This window comes from Rattus norvegicus, chromosome 1 (genome assembly GCF_021556685.1).
Source record: "Rattus norvegicus strain SHRSP/BbbUtx chromosome 1, alternate assembly SHRSP_T2T, whole genome shotgun sequence".
NCBI lineage: Eukaryota > Metazoa > Chordata > Mammalia > Rodentia > Muridae > Rattus > Rattus norvegicus.
This window is the reverse complement of record NC_141534.1, coordinates 134,027,451-134,036,584: the sequence shown is the minus strand read 5'-3', so window position 1 is coordinate 134,036,584 and position 9,134 is coordinate 134,027,451. Positions and strand designations below refer to the sequence as shown.

Here is a 9,134-nt window from a genome sequence, read left to right as displayed (position 1 = left end):
TGAGCCTTTAGTCCCAGCACTTGGGAGGCAGAGGCAGAAGCAGAGGCAGTGTGGTCTGTACGGAGTTTGAGGCCAGCGTGGTCTATACTGAGTGAGTTCCAGGATAGCTAGGGCTACACAGAGAAACCTTGTCTGGAAAAACTAAAAATAAAAACTAAACTAAACTTAAAAAAAAAAAAAGCAAGCAAGAAAGAGCGACTGGAGTCCATCTAGACTCCCGATGGTGTGGACCTGGCGTTCTGAATTTGAACATCTTCCTCCACAGAGCCATTCTGTTGACAAGCTGAGAAACTTAGGGATGCAGATCCCTGACCCCCTCCTTGAGATTCCTGAATGAACCAGGCATTCCTAACTGCTTCCTGGGAACCAGGTCGTGACAGAAACACCTTAGTTTAATAATAGAATGCCACTTTTAGGTAGCCTCGTGCTTCGGGGTGCCATCTCCAGGTCATGGGAGGACTGAAGAGAATGGGACACTTTGGTGGACTTGGGTAGACCAAGGCCAGGGAAAGACTGGGGTGCTGGAGCCGCTGGATCTCACAGTCATCTGTTTGCAAATGTCCAGCAGTGTTTGAACCAAAGCCAAGTTTATTTAATGCATGAGTCCAGGCCGCCCCTGCTAACCCCCACCCATGGCAGCTGTAGAACACAGCACTGATCTGGGATAGAAAATGCCTTTTGCTGGATTTCTAGCTCCTGAATGATTCCTGGTGGCAGAAACTTCTTGGGTCCTGCTTTTGCATCCTAAAAACCCCATCCGCTTTTTGTTACTCATGCAGGGTCGGGGGTCGGGGTGGGAGTGGGGGGTAGGGGTAGGGTGGTTCCCTTTGGGTAGGGAGCTGAGATTGGAGTCTGGGTCGGAGCGTTCAAGCGGCTTCACCGTGGGTACCCGCGAGCTTTTGTGTTACTGCTGCCCTTCACGGGAGACTGAGTGACACTCAGGATCGCAGAGGATAGGCAGAGGGAGGGGCGTTGAACCACGTGACGGGTCAGATGACTGAGTTGGCTGGGGCGTGGTTACAGTAGGGCCGAGGGAGTGCAGCTAATTATCTCAGGGTCACCCCTAGTGACATCTGATGCTAGCCAGGAGCAGGAGGCGGAAATGGCAGCCCAGCCGATGATGGAGGCGAGAGAGGTGATCTTAGGCCGCTGCTGATTTGGATCGAATTGGTATTTAGGTGGAGTCAAGGAAACCCACTGCAAAAGTGCTACAGACAAAACCTTAGTATTTTCTAGGCTGGAAGCAGGACAGTCGCAGAGAAAAAGCCCACCAGAGCCACGTTCCAGATTTCTGGACTGGTTTTGGAAGCTGCATAAAGAAATGGAGGGAGGAGGGGAAAGGGAAGGGAGCCGGGTGGTGGGGGGTGGGGTGGGGAGCTGGATCGGGCTCTGGGGTGTGAAGCCTCTGGTGTGCCGGTCAGTCTTAGTTCACAACTTCTCTCAGCCCTATCCTTCCGACCCAGAGTTTTAGCAAGGAAGGGGCTGGACTGTAAAAACAGCTCAGTGGGAGAAGACTTGCCTACTCCATGTGAGGTCCTGCGGTTTGTTCTCAGCCCAGAGAGGGCCAGGTCCCCAGGAGCACAGGTATAAAGCAGACAGGCATCCTGACTACCAAGGAGATGAGCCCTTTGGAAGGACTTTGCGGAGACATCCTTTCTGCCCTGCCTTCCTTACTAGAGAACAGAGTTTTAAATTCTACACCAAAGGACTTGGGAGATTGTTCAGTTAGCAAAGCCGAGAAACCCCATCCCCGGCACACGTATAAAAATGGAGTACATCTGTAATCGCATCACCGGGGAGTTGGAGACAGGAGGACTCCTGGAGTTCTCTAGCTAGTCAGTCTAGCCAACTCAGTGCCCTCCAGGTTCAGTGAAAGAGCCTGACCCAAAAAATAAGATGGAAAGTCATTGAAGAAGACCCCTGACCTCAGCCCCTGAGCTCCACATACATACTGGAACACACATAAAATGATAGATCTAACCCAGAGGATGTCAACCAGGGGTGAGTGTGTGCAGCGATCCACCGCATTGCAAACATACTCCAGCCATGGGTAACTCATTTATTAAAAGAAGAGGGGCTGCTGGTGGTGGCACACGCTTTTTATCCCAGCACTTGGGAGGCAGGGGTAGGCAGGTCAGTCAGAACTACAAAGTGATAGCTGTGTATTGGGCGGGGAGGGGTGTGGGGAGGTGGGGCGCCTAGGGAAGGGTGGGGAGGGGACGGAATGGGGGTGTAGCTCAGTGGGAGAGCCCTTGCCTAATGTACACAAGATTCTTGGTTCCATCCCCAGTACACTGCATGGGGTGGGGTCAGAGAGTAGAGTGGGAATAACAATGTCTTTCTTTAATAATTAAAACAAACAAACAGTCCACCAGACAACTTGTTGCTTTCTTTGGCAACAGTTAACTCCACAAGCGATTTCCTTGTACAAGACAAACATATGAAGTAGGTTGGTAAGCTTGGGGCGTGTGTGTGTGTGTGTGTGTGTGTGTGTGTGTGTGTGTGTGTGTGGTGGGGGAACTAGAGTTCTATCCAGTGAGTGGAATTCTGGCTTTATTTACTTTAGGGCCTTGTTAAGACACATTCACCAAGAGATAAAAAGGTTTTCTGTTGGGACAATCCCAAAATGACTTTGTTTGATTCAATTAAGTAAGACCTAATGAAAGAGAAATCCGGCTTGGAGACAGGCATGGTCTCACCAGGTGAGTTGTAAATGCCTTCCAAGCAGGCTTAAGAGGGAAGCTCTTGGAAATCTAATCTATTTTAAAAATGCATACCCTTGCCACAAATTGCTTTGAAGAAGATCGCTGCACCGATTGCATGCTGGGATAATTATTCTGTATCACCACTTAGGGAACAAGGGTTTTTGATAAATACTACAGTGTCAGTCTTTGTTAATGATTTGGGAGGGGAAGGAGAAAACTTCATACAGCGGAGGTCAGGGTGGTTTCGCTTCTTCTGCCTGCTTCTCTTTGGGAACCTGTGGAGGCTTGATCACCGAACTCTGCTGTGGGCTACCCTCTGCTCACCGTCAGGTCTCTAGCCTCCATGGAACAGTGGGAGGGGTGGTGTACAGATGTGCTAAGATGTCCTCTTGTAGGACATGAAACCAGGGTGGCCCTCTTGACTCTGAGGCCAGGCTTGTGACAATGCTGCTCCCACTTGCTCTCCTGGAGGATTGGTCTCTGTGTGCACCCCTAGGGGTCCAAGCGGAAGGCTGAAGAAAAACAACCTGGGAACAACCTGTGCCCTCATGCGTTGCCAGGGACTGATGGGTGGAGCCTGACCCTGTCCCTGGCAGTTCAGAGCTCACCAGTCCTGCCCCCACACCGTGCCCTTTGAATGCAGGGTGGCTCTCTTTGCACAGTGCATTACTAATCCTTTCATGTCTTCGTTCTTTCAAAGCTTTAATAAGAGCTTGTTAGGAGCCAATTGTTCGCCAAGCGTTGATCCGATATCAGAGAAAGTGAGAAAAGTAGAGACGAGCAGAGAGGGAACTAAGCAGTGCTGTAGGTTTAAAATAAGTATCAGATACTTAGTCACTGATTAGGGACTGGGAGGGTCACTTTACATTTGCTAGTCATATGAGCTGTTTTTCTGTCTGTCTGCTTATTTATGGGTGAGGGTTGAGACATAGCCTCTCTTAGTAGCCCAAGCTGGCCTAGAAATCACCATGTAGCTCAGGCTGGCTCAGACAGCAATCCTCCTGTCTTTGCCCCCGCCCCTTGGGTACTGCGATTGCAGGTGTGAGCCATCACCCTGACTCAAGGCAAGCGTTTTTTGACAAGTTAACGGGAGGAAGAGTTATCTCGAGAGGCAAAGGCAGAAAGCACAGAAAAGAACAGTGAGGAAAGGGCCCGAGGCAGGTGAGGGAGCGTAGCACAGTTGAGGATCTGGCCCAGGAGATGGAGCAGGTGCACATTGCAAGATGCACGTCCTCGGGATCCGTAGGGCTGCCTCTCCGCTCCTGGTTCCTGACTGAAATGAGAGTTAGATTACAGGTGTGTAAAACAGAGTCTATGGTCTTTACAGTAGCAGCATTTCCAGGGAAGGGAGGGCAGGTGGCATCCTGTGAGCAACTGTAGTTACAGTGGCAGAGGGGTGAGGGAGGCATCTAGCTTAATGGCCAGGAAAGTCAGGAGGGCCTGGGGCCAGTCAGACCTCCTCTCACTGATGTTCTGACCACTGATGAGTGATTCCACGTACTCTGTAGCCCAGCTTTTCCACAGAGACACCCTGTCCATCTCATAGGTGAAAGCAATTTCATGCCAAGGAAGTCACCAGACAATTCATCAAATTCAGCAACGTACCAAAAGCATGCACTAAACATTGTTTCCTTGACTATCTTAAATTAACAGGAATATTTTTCAGTATATGAGTATATTTACGCTCAATAGTTAGAAGCACATTCAAGCAGCACATTAAAAGATTTGTCATGAATATTAATTTTTAATATTTTAATAATTAAATATTTAATTTAGTATAATGGAGAAGAGCATTAGGAAATAATCCCTTCTCTATATGACTGAAATGTTTTGTCAATGATCATAAAATGAAATTAACAAAAATAGTCAGAAAAAGAAATACAAGCTGAAATTTTCCTTATATTGAATATTTATTTAATTTTGCCAGTAAAAAATAAATAAGTAAACACATATAACTGTAAAAAAAAAGGAAGGAAAATTTCAGTGCCACCACTCTATCATTTTTAGATGTCGTGAGCATTTATTGATTTTTTATTATTACAGCCTCAGTAGTAAAGTCCCAATGTAAACAGTCATTCATTCACTAATGAATTTTAATAACAGAACAGTAATCTATAAGAGGTACAACAGGCACCTAGCATGGCTGTCGTGACCTCTTTTATTTTTGAATTCAAAGTAAAATCCCTTTAGTGTCAAAGTCAGTAGCGTAGTTCATGTGTGAACTAAAACCACAGGAAACACCCTACTTCTTACGGCTTCCCTGCTTAAATTTTAATACACAAACTAAACTCATGTGATATCACAGAACTGGAACACCGAAGCACACTGAGTTCTCTTTGTCCTCTCACTACCCAAGGTTGCTCTTGATGTTTGCCTTGGGTCTACAGCTCCAGCCCGAAGCACTGGCAACCTTCTCGGACACAAGCCCACAGCAGAGGGGGTCTTGTGTGACCAGAGAGAGTTGGGATTGCCCAAACTAAGTTCCACATAGAATAGCGTTGTTTTAATAAAGGTTGAGAGATACCGCTTTGAAATATGGTGCGTATGTGTGCGTAAGTACCCCAGCTTACAATGGGGTTATGGTGGACAGTTGGCTATGCCAAGATTCCAAAATGTACTGTATTTGCCTGGCCTGCCAGACGTCGTAGCTTAGCAACCCAGCACAGTGGAGCATCATTCGTTCATCCTCATTAGGGCGAGTCTCCGGCATCTGGAAGAGAAAAAGGAAACAGACTCAGCCTTCCAAGCCCAGTCCCAATGCATGCAGATTGCTTTTGTATCACCATATAATTGAAAAGGCATAAACTGAATAATCACTCAGCGTTTTACTGACCTGAGTCGCCTTCTTTGCCTGGGAAGTGTTTTTTATCAATGGGGGCAGCTTTTAGCTGCTTTAGAGTTCTCAGCAGAGGAGGCAGTCCTCCCACAACCTTGCCCTCAGTTTCCTGACCCAGTATGTCTGACCCAGTTACTCCTGACGACAGTGGCACCTGCGTCAGCGGCTATGAGGGTCTCCTGACGTACTGAGTGTGCATCAAGGAAGACTTCCTGGAAGAAGGCATTAATATCCTGAATGCAATCCATATACCTTTTAAACTTGCCTCTTAAATGTCAGTGGATTTCAGTTATTTTCAGAGTTGTGTAACCAACACCATTATTTAACATCAGGACATTTCTATCAACCCCAAAGAAATCCTGTGTCTGGGATCAGTAGCCTCATGTGCCTGCTCCCTGCAGCTCTGGGCAGCCACAGACACTGCAGGGCTTCGTGTGAAGTTCTGTTCTTGAGCTGAGCGAGACATGAAGCCTAAGAAGTAGCTGGTCAAATGAGATAGGAAGGCCATTCCCTGCTGACAAGGCCCTGGTCGGCACCTGGCATACTGAAAACGTGAGCAAGAAGTTAGCAGGGGATCTGCTTGGCCTGGGCACAGACTGGGAGGGCGACGGTGTGAGGCACCGTGTGCCATCAAAGCCACAGAGCCTACAAAAGGTGCTCTGCCAGGGGTCTTGAGGGTTCCACAGAACCTTCCTCGCAGTGCATGCTTAGAAAACACAGCAGGCAGGAACAAAGTCCAGACATCTTTCATATCTTTTCGAAACACCTTAACAGGTTGCTTTGTTTTAAATATTTACAATAAATGTCAGAAATGTGGAAGGCATATATGTGTGCTCCACAGATATGATAGAATGATAGAATCTAATTGTTGGAGTGTGTGTGTGTATGTGTGTGTGTGTGTGTATGTGTGTGTGTGTGTGTGTGTGTGTGTGTATGTAAGAGAGAGAGAGAGAGAAGGAGGGAGGGAAAGACAGAGCGAGGGAGGGAGAGGGGGAGGGAAGGAGAGAGAGGAAGAGAGAGAGAAAGGGAAGGAAGGAGGGAGAGAGAGGAAGAGAGAGAGAAAGGGAAGGAAGTAGGAAGGGAAAGGCAGAGAAAGGGAGTGAGAGAGGGAGGGAAGAGAGGGGAGAGGCAGGGAGGGAGAAAGAGAGAGAGAGAGAGAGAGAGAGAGAGAGAGAGAGAGAGAGAGCGCACGCAGGTGCATAAGTATGCACATGAAGGTGAGTCAGAGGCCAGTTAGTTGACAATCTTGGGTGGCCCACCTTGGGGACCATTCATCATTTCGTGGCTAAGCTTACGGCCTGCAGGCTCTGTCTGCCTCTGCTTCCCCAGATCCAAGACTACAGCACGATAGTTACCTTACCCAACGTTTTACATGAACGCTGGAACCAAGCTTAGGTCTTCATGCTTATGCACAAAGCACTTTGTCCTCGGAGCCATCTCCAGTTAGGATTTGAACTTGTATGTAGAGCAAATAGGTGAAATCATTAGTAACTTGAGACACCGGGTCCAGACTTGGTGGCATTTCCCGTTGATGTCTGACTTAATGTAGGATGGGACTGAAACTGAAGTTTGGGGAAGTTTTTTCATTTGCATTTCCTTCTATTAGCTTTTCCCTATTTTTTAATTGGAAATTTACTTCTCTATTTAGCACTCCAGGGATAACTTCAGGAAGGCTTTGGACCCATCTCAGGGAGCTGGACCCAGGCCCGAAGTCTGTCTTTGTCCCATTCCTGGCCATTCTGTCCCATCTCCTACACCTATATATTAATTTCCTATGCATCTAGGCAGTGTTGTTTATGCAAATGCATGCTAATGAAGTGTGCCACATTATATTACTCCCTTTCTTGAAGAAAAGACAGCAGAGTTCTAAAACTGACTTTCCCGCCTCATTACACGATGGAAAAGTTTCCCAACTTGTTTTTTTTTTTTTTTTTTTATTAACTTGAGTATTTCTTATATACATTTCAAGTGTTATTCCCTTTCCCGGTTTCCGGGCAAACATCCCCCTCCCCCCTCCCCTTCCTTATGGGTGTTCCCCTCCCAACCCTCCCCCCATTGCCGCCCTCCCCCCATAGTCTAGTTCATTGGTTTCCCAACTTGTTATGTGGAGACCCTGGTTCACCTTTCTGTCACACTTGCACAGTGGTGCATGGCCGACAGCTCCTCGGTGTTTCCCATTTTCCTCTCTGAGAAATCACACAGGGATTCTTGTTCACCAGACTTCCATCCCAGGGCAGCAGTGGTCAGAAGTCCAGAGGTGGAAATGTGGGGCAAAGGTAACAAGTTAACTGCGGAGTTACTCTGCAACCCCACGGTGGGTGTTTTCCCCCAGTGTCTGCCCTCGGGGTCCACAGGACAATGTCTGCTCCTGTCCAGCAGATAGTTAAATCTGCATTCTCTTTATTAAACACCCTTCATTAATCTAAGATCCATTTGTGTTTCTTCTTGTAAAGTTGCTATTCCAATCGTTTGCTGGCTTTTGTCTACTTTGCTTTCCCTAAGTCTCAGTTTACAGGAGCTCTTGACATATTAGGGAGGAATGGACAGCAAGTATCTTTCTCCCATTTGTTCTTTGGCTTTGCTATTGCATTTCCCCCTCTCTAGGAGCTTTTCAATATAATCATATTTTTTTTGTTTATTTCCCTATGGCTCTAGATCTTTAAATCATAGGCAAGCCATTTCTAGCACAAAGCTCTAAAGAGATGTGTCCATGTGATCTTACACTTGTATAATTTCATTTTCACACTTCACCTCACCACCCAGTGGCACCAAAGACTAGGATCTCTCATGTGCTAAGCAAGAGCTGTAACATTCAATCACATTGTCCGGCCCTCTTTTTACTTTTTATTCTGACACAAGGTCTCACTAAGTTGCCTGACTCCATAGCTCAGGCAGACTTGGAGTTTAGTATCCTCCTGCCTCAGCCTCCTGAGCACCTAGAATTGCAGGCCAGGGACACCAGGTCTGGCTTCGTGTTCAAATTCCAAAGTAGGACTGGTGAGACAGCTCAGCGCATAAGGCACCGGCTGCCATGCCTGACCACTTGAGTTCCGTCCCCAGGACCCGCACGGTGGAAGGAGAGAAACAACTCCTGAGTTATCCTCTGAACTCCACATGGGCTCACAAAAAACATTTTTGAAAGAAAATCAATTTAATAAGTTAGAACTTATTTTTATATAGATTTGCAGAGGAGACTCTCCTCTAAACTTCACTTGATGTTTGCTCATTTGCTCTACTAGTATGTTGGCTGCCGGTTGGAACTGGCTTAGTCACCCACAGATCAGCAGAGCTGTCCCCTAATTCTACTAGGAATGGAATTAACACAAGACTGGTACCATGTGTCTTAGTTACTTTTCTACAACTGTGATAAGACACCATGACCAAAACAACATACAGAAGGAAGAGTTTATTTGGGGGCTTACAATTTCAGAGGGTTAGCCTGTGGTACAATGACAGGGCGGGCGTGCAGCGGCAGGCAGGCAGGCAGGCAGGCAGGCAGGCTTGGCACTGGAGCAGTAACTTAGAGCTTACATCTTAAAAGAATACAACCACGAGACAGAGATAGCTAACTGTGAGTAGCATCAGCCTTAGAA

General features: G+C 47.1%; 1 long non-coding RNA gene across 2 annotated transcripts; it reads right to left on the bottom strand.

Moving 5' to 3' along the window:
* Window positions 1–4,710: 4,710 nt before the first annotated feature.
* On the bottom strand, window positions 4,711–7,776 carry LOC147996841 (uncharacterized). Of its 2 annotated transcripts, none has more exons than XR_015655209.1 (3): window positions 7,664–7,763; window positions 6,902–7,103; window positions 4,711–5,415 (listed from the first exon to the last, which is right to left on the bottom strand). It is a non-coding gene; the product is annotated as an uncharacterized LOC147996841 (long non-coding RNA). The 2 variants fall into 2 exon arrangements; XR_015655218.1 differs by having other exon boundaries at window positions 5,276–5,415; window positions 6,897–7,103; window positions 7,664–7,776.
* Window positions 7,777–9,134: the final 1,358 nt, after the last annotated feature.